Source organism: Leptidea sinapis, chromosome 2 (genome assembly GCF_905404315.1).
Source record: "Leptidea sinapis chromosome 2, ilLepSina1.1, whole genome shotgun sequence".
Taxonomy (NCBI): Eukaryota; Metazoa; Arthropoda; class Insecta; order Lepidoptera; family Pieridae; genus Leptidea; species Leptidea sinapis.
In genome coordinates this window covers 11,835,945-11,853,182 of record NC_066266.1, presented here as the reverse complement: position 1 = coordinate 11,853,182, position 17,238 = coordinate 11,835,945, and the positions used below count along the sequence as shown (strand labels likewise).

The following is a 17,238-nucleotide window of genomic DNA, read 5'->3' as shown; positions in this document are numbered from 1 at the left end:
AATAGGAAAATGCTCGGAATTAAGTAAACACTTCAATTCTGTTTTTCCTTTGATGTGTCCATACATAATTTTTTATGAGAGAATTTATTGACGCACGGTTTGAGAGTTCTGCTGTGAAACAATTTCATTACAACAGCAGGGTGCATATTTTACCAAGTGATGTTATGATATATTATTGACAAATTCATAAAAAACATTATTTTATTTATTATATACAGAACAACGTCTATCGGATCAGCTGGTCATTAATAAAATAACACACAGAGAGGTTTTATAAAAAAGGAACGCTTGACAACCCTAAACAACACTTTACTTTACACGAAGTGACACGGACAAGTAATGTATTGTATAAGTTTTCTGCAAATTAAGTTTTCTATTTCCCTTATACCTATACTCTATTTATATATATTCTCATTTACAAATATGAATATGAAAACTTAAGATTACAATTTTATTGTTCTAGGTTTACCAGTGGGAGGCTCCTTTGCACAGGTTATATTATGGGCACCACAACGACGACTATTTCTGCCGTGAAGCAGTTATGTAAAAGTTTCTGTGTTTCAGTCTGAAGGGTGAAGACTTAACATCTTTTGTCTCAATGTGACGAGTGCAATTGTCGTGCCACTCAGACTTTTTGGGTTTTTCAAGAATCCTGAGCGGCACTGCATTGCTATGGGCAGGGCGTATCAATTAACAGCAGCTGAACGTCCTGCTCGTCTTGTCCCTGACTGTTATAAGAAAAGTAAACACCTGTATTATTATGTGGATATTTATTTACAGTGAGCAGTCTCGCACAGATATGTACGATCATTCGGGTAAAATCGGCTCGAAAATTAATATTAGGGTCCGCAGTATGTCAGAGCATATCACTGACCTCTACTATATACCACTGGACTAACGGCTATCACAGTGCTTTTGTGCCTGTTTGATATTCGACATTTTGGCGCTGTTGTCCATGTAGTGAGAGTCTGCGGTACTATAACTAGTGATGACAACCTAGCGTACAACATAGATCGTGGGAAACTATTTACAAAAAAAATGTGTACTTTATTACGTTGATTCTTGAATTATAAATAACACGGAAAATGCATACGTTCCTTCGCAGTCATTTTATATATATACGAGTGGCGCTTCAAATGCTGAAAAAATTGCTGTCAAACATATGGAACAGCCGGTCCAGTGGTATTTATACAGGTCATTGGAGCATACTGTAATAGAGTACTTTATAGGAAATATTAACTGAGGCATCTTTCAAATTTAAGAATGGTATAACAACATATATCATCTTGTTCACGCGAACAATATAATTATCAGTGTGAAGGATAAATGCTGGTCCGATTAATTGTGAGTAAAAAACTCAAAAATCAGGGTTCTCTTTGCCCAAAACTGTGATCTAAAGTATAAACTTCTAAATGTTTCAAAATTTCAATTAGATGTTTTTTTTTTCTTTTATTTGGGAAACATACAGTTTTAAACAAATATGACAATAAATATATGAAATCTAATACACCTAGAGTTCCATATTTTGTAACAGGAATTAAAAATTGTGTAGAGCTCGAAAAAGCTGCCAACTAAAATACTTATATTAGACCGATACACATACATCGGCATACTTAAAACAAAAGAAAACTGAAAATAACAAGTTTACATAATTTGCTGATATTATTACATGAATGGATATAAAATTGTTTTATGTACAAAAAAGATTAGGAAAATATCATATCTTTATATATAATATACTAGCTGACCCGACACACGTTGTTCTGTACATAATAAATAAAATACTCTTTATATGAATTTGTCAATAATATTTCATAACATCAAGAATTATTTCGTAAAAAATGCTCCCTGTTGTTATAATGAAATTGTTTCACAGCAGAACTGTCAAACCGTGCGTCAATAAATTCTCTTATAGAAAATATGTCCATACAAAACAAATATTGAAAATAAAAATCATTATGGGTCCCGAATCGAAATTAAGACTATCCTATCTCTCAAGATGGACCAAACTGCACTCCATGAAGTAATCCCCATTAAAATCCGTTGATTAGTTTAGGAGTCCATCGCGGACAAACAACGTGTCACGTAATTTATACATATTAAGATAATAATTAGTTATCATCAAGATTAGCAATAATGAAAAGTGTACGAAATACATTACTTTGTTTTATTACGAAACAGCTAGTAGAAAATGAAATGCTCAGAATCTAAAAAACTTGTCACTTTTATAATAAGAGAAATTCACAAGCAAACTTCGTTAGATAAAGCAAAAACTAATCAACGAACTAAAAATACTCTTCTAGAGTAATCAATATCTTTTAATACTCGTTCCCTGTTTCATTTCATCCCTCGGCGCCTCGACATGTGGAAATGAAGTTCAAAACTCAATTATAACCGAACGCATATGAAAGGTAAAGTCGAGCTTTTAACATTGTATTGAATAAGGAAAAAGAAATTGTTTCCGAGTCATGTATGTTTATATGTATTAATGTATGTTTAAGTAAGTATATAACTATATTTACAATACTACGACTACATAAAATTAAAACTATCATTACGTGGAAGCGTACCAACCAATACTGGCAGCATTACCGCGATGGATAGCAATGCTGATCCGTAGACCGAAATAGCTGCCAGCGCTTGGGTTTCCAGTAGCCTTATTGAGGCGCGAAGATAGTATTTTGAACATTCTCCGCGCCTCTGGGCCCCACGGGTCAAGTGTCTCGACACCAAACGGCAGAAAGATGTATGACTCACTGAGACCAACATATAGTAAGTATATTGTATTAAAAATAGCGTTGTCTCGCCTAGTTTGGAGCAAGATAATTTGTGTCGAAGTGTGTCAATATTATTATTATAAAAAAAATTATTTTATATTTTTTTGCCACCTCCATGAAAAGCTCGCTTTTAGTCCCTGGTACGAGGGATAAAAGTGGCCGATTCTCTCCCAGCAAGACGACTGGTACGAGGGCCGAAGCCCTCGTACCAGGGACTAGAAGCGAGATTTTTCATCCCGGTGGGAATAAAAATCGTATACGCACCATGTGAGATAAGTACGACATTGCTACCCGCGATTATTAATATTCCGCGGGTGAGAATAACTTACTTTTCTCCCTAGGTGCCTAATATATTATTTTGTATATTTTATGTTCCAAAACTTATTAAGTCGTCTAGATAGAATGTGACAAAAATAGTGAAATGTAATTGAAAAAATAGCGGTGAACTGTTACCCTCTATTTTCAGCATCGCACACACCCTAAAACAAAGTTACTGACGCATCGCGAGTACTACAACGCCGATACAATACATTAATATGAAAGTTCCGGTTTTGGAACATAACTGACAGTCATGATATACTTTGAAAGGTATTAAGGGTGAATCGCCCTGGGCGAATAGTCCCTACCCGCAGGCGGAAGACTTTACTGAACAAACAAAACCTACTGCGGTTTTGTATTGTGAATAACTTGAGCTCCTTATGTGGTGTTCAGAATAATCTTTCTCTTGAAAAACCAATGGATGTTAAAGTTTCCGACCTTAGAAATAATTCATTTATGTGATTTAAAATATTATATGAATTAAAACAAACTGGTCAATATTCTTTGTTTGCAAACACTTGACAACTATATGAAAGATGTCCTGAAATAATAAAAATTTCTAAAATAAAAAATATACAAGTATTCTTAAACAACGAACATGAAAATGCTTTAATTGGAAGCGATCGCGGCATTGAAACACAAAACGCAGTCAAAAGGCGAGTAATTCTTGTTTCTTCTTGACAAAAAGACAAAAGTTCAGTGGGAAATTCATTTTTCTGTCACAAAAATGTTCGCGTACGCGTCAGATAATATAGCAATTCGCATACAAAGTTCCTCGTTTAGGATGAAAGCGAGTGAACTGGACCGTTCGGTTACAGACCAATGAACACGAGTTAAAATTATCCCGTGCTATAGTGTTATGTGAATTGAGATACTGCTATTAATGTTTAATATATATATTACTAGCCGTACAGACACCAGAGTCATGACGCATCCGAGCTGGTCGCGCCAACCAGTCAGTGAGTAACTCTCTATGGAGCTGTATACATTTTGTTTATGAGGCGACTGGTTGCACCACTGTGGTGTCACGGTGAAACATAGCCCAAACTTCCGTGGTCACTTGGAAGAGAATGCCAAACTGGCCTCCAGAAAGCCTGCAGAAGTGTGGCCAAACAACGGGCACAATTACTCCAATCACCAGCATCGCTTCCGGATGCCTGCAGAAATTTAAAAAGACTACTAGACTTCTGGAATGATCTGGGCTGGTTGGAGTGAGAAGACATTTTTAAAAACGCACAATGGCCCAATCAAGAGGCTAATTTTGTAATCAGCCCAGCTACACTAACTAACTGGCCTCAGAAAGCTTGGTGTTCTCAGAAAGGCGAGACACTGCTTGCTGTTGGCATAAGTTTATGTTCGTTCCTGATGTCAGCTTTAGTCGTCGTTCGTTATATTGATGGGAGGCTCCTTTACACAGGATGCCAGATAGATTATGAGCCTATATCTGTTAGTATTATTGTTTTTCGGTCCTAAGGGTGCCGTAGCTAGAATAGCTAGTATCTGAAATTACTGGGCAAATAAGACTTAACATCTTACGTCTCAAGGTGATGAGCGCAATTGCAGTGCCGCTCAGAATTTTTGGAAAACAAGAATCCTGAGCGGAACTTCATAGTGATGAACAGGCCGTATCAATTACCATCAGCTGAACGTCCTGCTCGTCTCGTCCCTTAGTTTTCATAAAAAATATTAACAAAAGTTCGAATGGGTGTAATTATTATTCATATTATTTATCCAGATGTGTGTTACCAGCTGCGTTCTACCGACGATTGACCCTTACGCTAGCTTACCCCTATCTCGTGTAACACACAACCTGATACACACATCAATTTCAATGAAAGCAATGTCCGGTATTCATTCAACCGTGGATTTGATTAACTCAACTGAATGCTGCACTGTTTTGTTAATATTCATGATAAAAATATGTTGTAGGTGTCGTCCTTTGTTTCTATTTTGTTTTGCTGCAGTAATTCATTCAGCACTGTTTTGTTTTTTTTTATAATAGGACTCACTTAGCACAAAAAAAGAGCAACTTTAGAGTTTCTTGCTCTTTCTTCTCTGAGGAAACCTGCCTTCCGGATGAGCTGTCTGAAAACAATTACATATAATAATAATAATAATAATATTGACACACTTTTTTACACAAATTATCTTGCCCCAAGTTAAGCATATATAGCCTGTGTTCTTAATCTTATTTCAAGTGTAATATGACATTTACCTATGACATAAAAATATTTTCGATTTGATTTCAAATTCAAGAAGAATATCAAACCTTCTTTGACAAGGAAGGCTTAATATAGTTTAGTAGATTGATAATAATATAATATTGACACACTTTTTACACAAATTATCTTGCCCCAATTTAGGTATATAGAATGTGTTATGGGTTGCAAGACAACGATATATTGAATAAAATATACTTACTTAAACATACATAAATATATATAAACATACATAAATACATATAAACTTCCATGACTCGGAAACAAACATCCATATTCATCATATAAATGCGTGCACCTACCGGGATTCGAACCCGGGACCTCTAGCTTAGTAGGTCGTCGTATTGATAGATGCATGGTTTTCGTCTGATGAATTGTATCATATTATATTCAGTAGGCTAAGTTGTTATATGATTTAAAAGATGGGCTGGGAGCTTCTTTTGAGTTCTTCTCCCCATGTCAAAGCCTCTTTACAAACCGATGTCGCTTCATGACGTTTACCAAGTGTTGTTGCAATATGTTATGTTATTGTCACTCCCTATGGTAAATAAATATATTTCTACTTCAATTTGTTACTATTCAAAATAAAAACAATTTGAAGGGTTCGTTGACTTTTTCTATTTTGTGTCAAAGTAGCATAGTAATATGCTTTTATCGTATTGTATAATTAAATGCATGCGAATTATCTTTTTGCATACAAGAGGGGGCCAATAAGCAAGGGGCTCAAGCTATGGGAAGTGGCTTAGATAATTTAAGGAAAGTGGTAAAAGATGGGTCAATGGTCGCAAGGGGTCAAAAGATGAGTTGCTGGCTTTTAAATTGGGAGTAAACTCTAAACTTGAATGTTCCCAAATCGTATCATTCCGATATGATCGTGAAACCGCAGTATTTATTTATTTGCAAACAAATACATCCTTAAACATAAAGTAGATAAAGTAAAAATAGAAATATGGATACAAGGATGTCTCCTTAAACAGATTCACTAAGTAAACTTAATATTTAAATTTACACTTAAATTACACTTAGTAGCAAACAACCAGTTAACTAATAAATCTAACATAATGCATTTGTAGACATTGTTACAATTAAGAAGAAATTTCGTGATTTCTAACTTACTCTGTTTGTGCCAGGATATGTTTTATTCTGAGTTTCTAAGCTTTAGAGGAACACGTAAACATATCTACATCGTTAAATCTAGAGTTATGGAGAGCAAACATTCTGTGCATTAATTAACACATGAAATATATGCTATAACAGAAGAATAACAAATTGTTATCTAAACATTATAACGTTTAAAGAATTCTAAGATTGTATGAAAGTAAAATTGAATATTCTCTAAAGAATTTCAATCATATCGTAAAGCCCTTGGAGGTGGCGAGAGTTGAACTATTGTTGGTGTTTGATCGACCGAAACACAATAAGATTATTGCTTCTGTTTTCACTTCTTTTGGTTACGAGAAGTTTTAATGTTTTTTTTTTGTATTGAAAAGAAGTGCTAAGATACAATAACAATTACCAATTTAGCACTTAGTATTTTCTTTGATGAACATTATTAGCTTCACATGTATGTATGTTTGTTGTAACCGACTCGTTTGGGCGCGATTTTGACCCACTCTGAAGAGCCAGGAGATCTATTACCAAAATCGAAAGCCGAAGTGTCGGTCCGAAAAGAAAGAAACACGAACTTCGAATTAATAATGTCAAACAATGAAAAAGTATATGTCAAATGAATTTGGGAATTAGTTAAATGAAAGACAAAATTTCTAATCGCGAACTTCATATCGAACTTGTATTCGAAATTATTTCGGATTTATCCGGATTTCGTAATAGGAAAACGCACAATTCGTCAAGTGTAACTTCATATTTCGATTTTGGTAATAGAACTCCTGATTTTGTTCAAGCTTCACAGATTTATCGAGGACCGATGGCAATACATTGATAATTATAAATAATAAAATTATTCCATTTTTCAATTTGCAAAATAAGATTTTTGTTGATTTATATAATATTTATATATCGTGTATAAGTCAGGAAATAATGTTAATCAACCATTATCTTTAACCAATATATTTAATATTACGAAATTTTCGAATGCCAAAGAGAATTTTTAATGAAACAATGCAAATAATAGTGCAACTACAATTTAATGCAACAAAAAAACATGAGCTATATTTATATAAACCAAACTAAAAAGTAGAAAATATTTCCTGTTTTTTAGTTCGCTTTTCTATAAAAAGCGTGTTTTTTAGTTTTTTTATTTTTTTTATTGACAGCAATCGACATACTATTTGTCATATTATATATGGAATTATAAAGTTTAGCGCCGTTTATTGCTTTTACCCGAAAACTTTAAAAAGTGTTTTATTTAAAAATTTTAACACTCGAGTCTCGATAAAATGTTATTATATAAAGATTTTTGAAACGAAAACTATTTGCTTAGATTATATTAATATCTGGTCAACTAGTATATACTTTTTTTTTCATTTTTACTTCTGTCATGTAAAACATTAAGCTCAACGGTTTTTTTTTGCACAAACCCAATCACTCCAGATCCGTGCGACTGTTTTTAGAGATTAGGAGATTAGTCGGTAAAGACAGACATACAAAAAATGTGTTTCTGGAACAGTTTTGGGTAGTACTTTCAATTAGTAAAAAGCTGTTATATTGGTATAATAGACACTGCTCACTTACTTATAGACTATACTTATAGATAATAAAAAATAAATGTATTATTACAAGCACTTAATCGCAATGTGTTCGTTTCAAACAATGCCTTATCTAATTTCGTTCGTTTAAACTTAATTCGTATACAAAAAATGTTTAGTTGTGTGTGTTCAATTTGTTGCAATAAATAATTATGTACAATGAGCAAGGCCTGCGAATGTAGAGTCAATGAGATTCCACAATTCAATTGAACCCACATGTTCAGGTCTTGAGGTCATAATACACCATTTGTGTGCTGTGCGATGTGTGGTGCATGTTACAAGATTAGTGCTTATTTTATTGTATTTCTAATAAGTAATTTATTTTTATCAGAAACCGAATTATCAACATCATTATCACTGATATAAGCCCGTCATATTTAATATGACATGTTAATTAATTAATATATTGTAGGAAGTGAGAGGTGGAGATGGTCGTTCAAGATATCTATAAAAGGCTGTGTTTATACAAATTATTTAAGTTTTCTTTAGTGTTAATTCCGCCAATATTTGTCTTTAAAACAATTCGACACGTGTTTCGCCTCTACACGAGGCATCCTCAGGACGTGTTGTCTCGCCAAAATCTGGCACGAGACTGAACTTTTGGCGAGACAACACGTCCTGAGGATGCCTCGTGTAGAGGCGAAACACGTGTCGAATTGTTTTAAAGACAAATATTGGCGGAATTAACACTAAAGAAAACTTAAATAATTTGTATAATTATGGATTTCCGCAAAGTAACGCCTTATTCAATAAAGGCTGTGTTTTCCTGGTGTCCACACACAATGTATTTATTTACTCTAATTTTAAGTTCTAGTCAGTTGTCTTGAGTTAGGTAAACTGATAGCAAATAGCCAGGTTTTACCAGTTTACTGGATTTTCCCCCACAAACCAGATGTATTAGTTTTAAGCATAATAAAGTTTTATCCCTCAGCACGTACAAAGGATTATAGAAATATGTTTGTGAGACCTACATATATAAGGCTTAATTGAAAATTGTACATATTTTAATAGCAAATATAGAAACAAGAAATTTGAATTTTTTTCAAACATTTCCGCTTCAACCGACACGTTGGCGAGTTAGGGTGTAACTCTGCCCAATTTCTGTTCGATTATTAGTCTATGTGTTAAATTAATTCTTAGAATCTTAGCAAATTATTATATTTAATTTTATAGTTAATTATTTAGATATTAGCATGCCTGTGAAATTTTAGTAGGTGACATTAAAATTAGGGGATGAATAATAAATATGATATATCTTGGGGGGAGGCCAGAGGGGAGGGGATTAAAAAAAATAAAACTGATTTCACGCAGAATAACAGATAGATGGCTAAGTGTAGTAAAAATAAACTCAGACTACAGGCGGAGAGTAAGCCGTTTGAGACCTTTGAGCATGCTTTTTCTATCGGCCTCTAATGAAGTTTCAGTATGGAAACAAAGGAAATAACTAAATTTTATCCTATTAAAATAAATCAATGGAGAGAGAGAGAGATAAATCATAAAATAGAATATGATAAACAACTGTCGCTTATTGGAAGAAACTTTGAAAGAAGCTTTGGAGAACATCTAATTTTCATCTATCTTTTGCTACTTCAACTGTGAAAATTTCTTCTTCTAATATTAATTATAACAAAATTACTAAATTTATATACAATTCAGTTCTGATTGCGACATTCTATTTTATGTGGATTCCAAGAACTTCGGTCATAAAAATTAAACAGTCCGCTTAAGCGCCCAACTTAAGCCATACTCAATTACACGAAATTGCCAAGGTTAAGGCACATGTGCATGAGCTGTTAATACAAGCGTTGTAAGATTGATTCAACTACTTCCCTCCACAATTCCAACAGAGCAGTTCTTTTGTTCTCTTTTCTCATAATAATATCAAGTGACTACTTATAATACTTTACCGACTCAAATTATGTTTTACTTTTTCAATCATCGACTCAAATCATATATTTTTACTAAAATACATTTTTTACTATTTAGAATCAGTTGGATGCGATTAGTGATTACTAATTATTATGACAGTTATCACGACCATCATGATCCCGAACCATTAATTAAATCTCTATAGGTTGATGCATCATATGATAATTTATATTTTAAACGCTTTTAACTTTGAATACATACAATATAAATAAAGCTGTGAAGAATGTTATTGTCAGCCCAATAAGGGGGTATCATTAACCGAATATACCTTTGAAATATGAGTCCTTAAATTTTGGGTTGAATTTCCATATTATATGAGTTTGATCCGTTGTAAAATCAAAAGCAAAGGGGCTTCAAAAGATACGAAGGGTTTTTAAAGAACTAGAAAACTTTATTATATCGGTGTTTGTAATTTTATCAGCCATTGTTTTAATTTTAGAAAATGAGTGTTGCTTCTATAAGAGACTTGATATCGAAACATAACTCTGAAGTATAGTCAAATTAAACACTTTTTTAAGGATTAAAACGCGTGTAATTGTAACTTTGTTTTACATTAGATTATTATATAATAGTTACATTTTTATTATCATTTTAGTTAACTCGATGACTGTCAGTAATATTGCCGAAAACCACCTCCAAGGCAATAAATGGCGTTACACTTTATTAAGACAACTACATGTGACAAATACTATCTTGACTTATTTCATCTGCAGTCCCCTTAAAATAATAATAAAAATGTAACTTTTACGCAAAACTCTAATGTAAAACATAGTATTAATCCTTTGAAAAGCGTTTTATTTAAATGTGTAATACTCGCGTTAACCAAAGAAAATACTATGAAATATGGTTTTTGAATCGGTTTTTTTTTATATCAGAGTGGGCTGCAAGAAACTCACATTAAGAGAAGTGCTGAGGACCCCGCCATAGAGATCCGCAACTCCAAGATATGAGTTGGCTAAGCTTGGTATGTCATATTGGTTTGGAATCAATGCAGCCGGAAATTGATCCCACAAAGTGGCTGTGCGAGTCAAGACATTTCTTGTAAAACGTACGGTTGCGAAATGCCAGACGTCAACATGATTTGAGTGGAATTTCGCATTTTGCCGTAATGTCCAATAGTGAAGTTCGACTGTTGGTATCAGCCTGCATAACTCTTCTAAGCACGTCATTATTGTCATTTCATCATCCACGGGTAGATATGTCTACCTCTACTTCTAATAGGCCTCTCCCAAAAATCTACACGACGATCGGTCGTCGCTACCGTCATACAACCTATTCCAGCTATCTTGACCAGATCGTCGGTCCATCTTATGGGGGCCTACCAACACTATATAAAAGAAAATACTTTTTCGTGGTTGATGGATTTACAAAGTTAATCGGAGAAAAAATTGTAGACTGAAAACGTTTTCACGTACATTAAATAAATGTAAGATTATCTTTTAACGTCATTCAGCTAGAAAAAATCAATGTCTGATAATTATGTTTTTGGTTTTTAATGAAAATAAGGGACGAGACGAGCAGACGTGCAGCTGATGGTATTTGATTACAATGCAGGATTCTTGAAAAACCCGAAAATTCTGAGCAGCACTACCATGGCGCTCGTCACCTTGAGACATAAGATGTTAAGTCTCATTTGCCCAGTTATTTCACTAGCTAAGTAGTTACGGCGCCCTTCAGACCGAAACACAGTAATGTTTACACATTACTGCGTCACGGTAGAAATAGGCGCCGTTGTGGTACCCATAATCTAGCCGGCTTCCTATGAAAAGGTACCACTGTTAAATTATATAGTTATGTATGTTTATGAGATCATAAAAACCTCAAATATTATACTGTAAGTCCATCGTAAGAATGATGCATAACTAGCGCCTCTTAGATAACTAAGATAAGACAAGTTTCATATTAGATAACAGATAAGGCACCAACCAATCTTAAACCAGATTATCACGAAAACACGTCAAACTCGCCGAAAATGCTAAACAAATAGTATTTTCTTATATTAACGCAAGTGTAACACATATATTCAAATAAAATAATTTAAATGCCTGGAATTGTAACTGTATTTATACATCAGCTTTCTGCGTCCCTAGCTTATATACTTAACTACTATTTAACGCCCTGAAAACGTGGTGCTGCAAAGATCACGAAACGTCTAAACGTCATCTCTAGTCTGGCGCACCCCAGTATCAGCTCGATCCATTTGACCGCGTGCAACGCAGAGCAGCTCGGAAAGTCGGGGACCCAGTGCTCTGCGAATGGCTGGATCACTTGGCGTTGCGTATAGTCGTCGTTTCATTGTGTGTCTTCTACCGCATTTATCACGGAGAGTGTATCGAAGAGCTGTCTAACCTGATTCCTGCCGCAGAATTCCACCAACGCACGACACGCCACAAGTTAGGATATCATCCCCACCATCTGGATGTGTGGCGGTCCTCCACAGTGCGGTTTTCAAGGAGTTTTCTTCCTCGTACTACAACGCTGTTGAATGAGCTTCCTTGTGCGGTGCTTCCGGGACGATACGACATGGGTACCTTCAAAAAAAGCGCGTACACCTTCCTTAAAGGCCGGCAACGCTCTTGTGATACCTCTGGTGTTGCAAGAGAATGTGGGCGGCGGTCACCTCACCTAACACCAGTTGTACCGTACGCTTGTATGTCTTCCTATTCCATAAAAAAAAGTCGAGTTGTATTCATAATGTTACAAATGTTACTTTTACGCATAAACCTAATAAAATAAATACAATTACTTTATACGTTTGCATCTATCTTTACTCTGTGCATTACCTACTCACATTTCAATCTTTTAAGAAGTATTTCATTTATTGCAACTCCTAAATTCTTAGCCGATCGTTTTGCAATGCTTACTCAAGATTATATTCATATAGTAGGATTGTTTTACATCATTAAGATATTTGTATGAAACATCTTAATAATGTATAAATAAATCTAATGTCCTGGTGTTTGTTTCCAGTGAACTCCTAAACTAATGAACGGATTTTTATGGGGACTTTAATACTTCATGGAGTGCAGTTAAGTCCAACTTGAGCGATAGTTGAGAGTTATTGTTCTATTTTGCAAATAATAATCTTTACTTATTTATATTAAAAGAGATTCATTCCATTAGGTCAAAAAAATTACAATACGTAGTCAAAACTTGTATATATATTTTATGATATAGTGATGTCACACCATGGATTTGTCTATATATTATGAACATACAACATATTTGCTAGATTACGTAAGACTAATGTAAGAAGCTATTTTGGTAACTCACCGATTCAGAGCCAATGAATTGTATCAGATTTATTAAATCCATTTCATCATTTTTCAAATTATTGTACTCACAATCCATATATAAAATGATGAAAAAAAAATACTTAAGAATTACACGAGTAAGTTACAAAAAATCTTAATGATTTTTACATCTAGATAGATTATGACAGCTGTCAAAACGTCGATAAAATTGAGTTTAGAACTAACCTCTATTTTGTGCAGTTCACGCACTCTAACGAAGTGTCATACAAATCGGGAGTGTTTTTTTTTTATGAAAATAAGGGACTAGATGAGCAGGACGTTCAGCTGATGGTAGTTGATACGCCCTGCCCATTACAATGCAGTGCCGCTCAGGATTCTTGAAAAATCTCGAAATTCTGAGCTGCACTACAATTGCGCTTGTCACCTTGAGACATAAGATGTCAAGTCTCATTTGCCCAGTAATTTCACTAGCTACGGCGCCCTTCAGACCGAAACACAGTAATGCTTAAACATTACTGCTTCACGGCAGAAATAGGCGCCGTTGTGGTACCCATAATCTAGCCGGCATCCTGTGCAAAGGAGCCACTCCCACTGGTATGTGTAATACGTACCTTGTCACGCACACTAAACTAATATTCCTGGCCTGTTTTTATCGGTTGTCTAACAGCAAGAGACTCTGTCTAGATGTAATTATTCAAGAAATAAATAAATATAAAGTTATAGAATAACCACAAGAGCAATATATATTTATAGTTATATATTTTTTCAAATTGCTGATATATTGCTCCAGTAAAACCTTTTTTTATATTCAATATATGTGGATTGAGTCATCTAATGCACTCAATATAACTAATAAAAAAATATAATATAATATTATTATTTTTTAATTTTAATTTACTTTTATTTTTTTATTTACATTTATGATTCATTTTCATCAATATCACTTTAAATTAAACTGTACTATCATAAATTTAAACATGATGAAGTTTTTTGCCACTTCTTCTTATTAAAAATGAATGTTTTCCGAAGTTTTGGCAACAATTTAAATGTGTTTGTTAATCTTGTGAAACAATCATTAGTGTCATTTATTGAATAATTAAATACAGTGCTTTTAATTTAGATCTACTGCCTACTAATAATCTTATAGGCGAGTTTCACATTATATTTTACTTCATCGCACTTTTGTATAGGCCTTACGAGGCCTATCTTCAAAAAGATATAAAACTTTTAATTTTTAATAACTAAAAAAAAATATCACTTAAAAATTATTTATTAGTACGAAAAAGTATTAAATAATAAAGAAAAACATCCATACCTTGTTAAAGGTCCCAACAACGATTAAAGTATCATTAATATTCCACTAATTGCTGTGACGAATTTGTAAACTTCACAAAAATGTCACATTCACTAATAACATTTATCTAAAACACACAAATCTGACGTAAACTCTGTCCAAACACCACAAGAATGTGACCACGTCCTAATCTAACAGACGCTATACCTGAACTAATCGGCACAGATAAAAAAATTTTGACATATCTGTTTTCGTTGCTGTCAAACCTACGGACCCCATGCCACGCTGATAGTAATAAATGTGATTCATATCCCATCAAATTTTAAACTCTACGTAATTGTATTAAGGATAATATTTCAATAGATGTGTCATTTTATTTTTGAAGAAGTCTAGACGCGAAATATAATGTCAAACGAGTAGCAATTCAAATGAAATTGTGACAAAGTTGAAAATCAGTTGTATGCATAATTTGGAAATAGTTGAGAATCGTTTACCTGGGAGTGATAAGTCTAATCGGTTATGTTTTGTTTGTGGAAGGCATGACGTAAAATTATATTTAGCTTTATGACAGGATCACTTTCGTTGTTAGAGTATGTAACCCATCGGAGATGGCATCATTATGTAAAAAAAAGGAAAACACACATATCATAAATTTAATTAAAGTTTTAATTTTAAGTACTATCTAATTAAAGGTATATTTTCTAGTTAATACATAAGAAATTAAATTTTGAAGTTTTATAGACCGGCACAGTACGACGTGATCGGGGGAGTGTAGTATTCAGCTATGCTTGTAGTTGGTTTGCGATTTGTGAACAATTGTATAATTTACTCAATGTCATCAAATGAGTCATATATGAATAACTTAAGTACCTACTCAGTGCTGACTTACGACATATTTGCTTAAAACACCTAAGAAACTTGTAATATACTCTATTATCAATCAGAAGAGGTTATCAAATCATGCGTTACATTACTGTTCCTTACGATGTGAACTCACGAATTTAAGTCCTATAGTTAAGATTCCACTGTCAGTCCGTCCGTCTGTCATCGGGCTGTACCACATATAACGCAATTATAGTTAGAAAGCTTAAATTTTGTCAGCATGTATTATGTTATAGCTGTTATAACAACAAATAACAAAACAGAGATAGCGAAAATAATCGCGATACAATAAAAAAATTGTTTCTTTTACAAAAAAAATATTGAACAAATAAATATGTATAGTAGGGGAAAGGTTTCATCATTAACGAGTATAACTCCGTTATTTACGGATCAATTTGGACCAATCTGCAAATCGCTACAAACAAAAAGTCTAATAAACACTTCCTAGATCCTTAAAAACAAAAAAAATAGGTTTCATATGCGTCTCCTTATGATTAAATACTCTAAGTATTCGCTCCACTTCGAGCTTTTTTATGCTAAGTAAATTACGTCATTTGAAGATAAAATATGGTTCCCTTAACGGTGGCGGCAAGTGTACTTAAGACACAATTGTTAAAACTTCTTTTTGTCACATTATCTGTTTAAGTATGCAAATCTCTTCTAAGATAATGTTAAGATAATGACGTAAAGTTTAGGTACACTTCGGGGAAACTTAAATAGTTTTTAAATGATGCAAGTTATTTTCGAAGTTTGTTTTTGTAGCCATTTTGTGACTTGAGAGCTTGAATTCTAGGTTGAATAGTTGAGATGAATTTTTCACGTTTCATATCGCATAAGCCCGAAAATAAATATCATATATAATATAATTACAATATATTAATATATATAAATTACGTGACACGTTGTTTTGTCCGCGATGGACTCCTAAACTAATGAACGGATTTTAATGGGGATTACTTCATGTAGTGCGAAGTTTGGTCCAACTTGAGAGATAGGATAGTTTTTATTTCGATTTGCGACCCAAAATTATTTTTATTTTCAATATTTGTTTTGTATGTACATATTTTCTATGAGAGAATTTTGTGACGCACGGTTTGACAGTTATGAAACAATTTCATTATAACAACCCCTGTTGTTATAATGCATTAAGCATTTATGACGAAGTAATTCTTGATGGTTTGTAATATTATTGGCAAATTAATTAATAATTACAACCTGGTGACTGGTGCGCTTTGTGTCATATTAACAAATGGATATATACAAAATTACTTCTAATTAATTTCAAAATAAAATTTAATATCCAAATGTCTTGAGTTTTCTTGAGTGTTAATTCCGCCAATATTCGTCTTCAAGCAATTCGACATGTTGACGCCAAACTCTGGCATGAGACTATTGTGCCAGAGTTTGGCGCGTCAACATCTCGTGAGGATGCCTCGTGTAGAGGCGAAACACGTGTCGAAATGTTTAAAACGGAATTAACACTCAAGAAAACTTACTACATTTGGATATTAAATTTTATTTTGAAATTAATTAGAAGTAATTTTGTATATATCCATTTGTTAAGGTGACACAAAGCGCACCAGTCACCAGTTTCAACTATAGGTATATCTCAAAAGTCTAGCTTTTATCGATTGAAAAAACGACTCTTAAAAAACAAACTTTACACAATAAAATTAACTTGACTTTGCTCAAGATTGTTGTATTTTTATTTTTACATACAATAATATCATACAAAATAATATCAAATTCAAATTTGAATACACTGTTTTATTCAAATTGGTTTGACATATTGACAAGTGACGAAATATATTTTCAAATTAGAACATTTATACGTCTAGATAGAATGTGCCAGCTATGAAA

At 33.4% G+C, this 17,238-nt stretch overlaps 1 protein-coding gene across 2 annotated transcripts in view; it reads right to left on the bottom strand.

The window, feature by feature from the left end:
- Positions 1-17,238, bottom strand: part of LOC126971639 (stAR-related lipid transfer protein 13) — a 344,608-nt gene that overhangs the window by 66,936 nt on the left and 260,434 nt on the right. The window contains exon 1 of one of the 2 annotated variants that reach the window (XM_050818015.1): positions 14,518-14,669. The exons of the other annotated variant lie outside the window; for it this stretch is intronic. The gene's annotated coding sequence lies outside the window, so the exon portion shown is untranslated. Of the gene's footprint in view, positions 1-14,517; positions 14,670-17,238 lie in introns of those variants that run through there. 2 annotated transcript variants of the gene reach the window in all.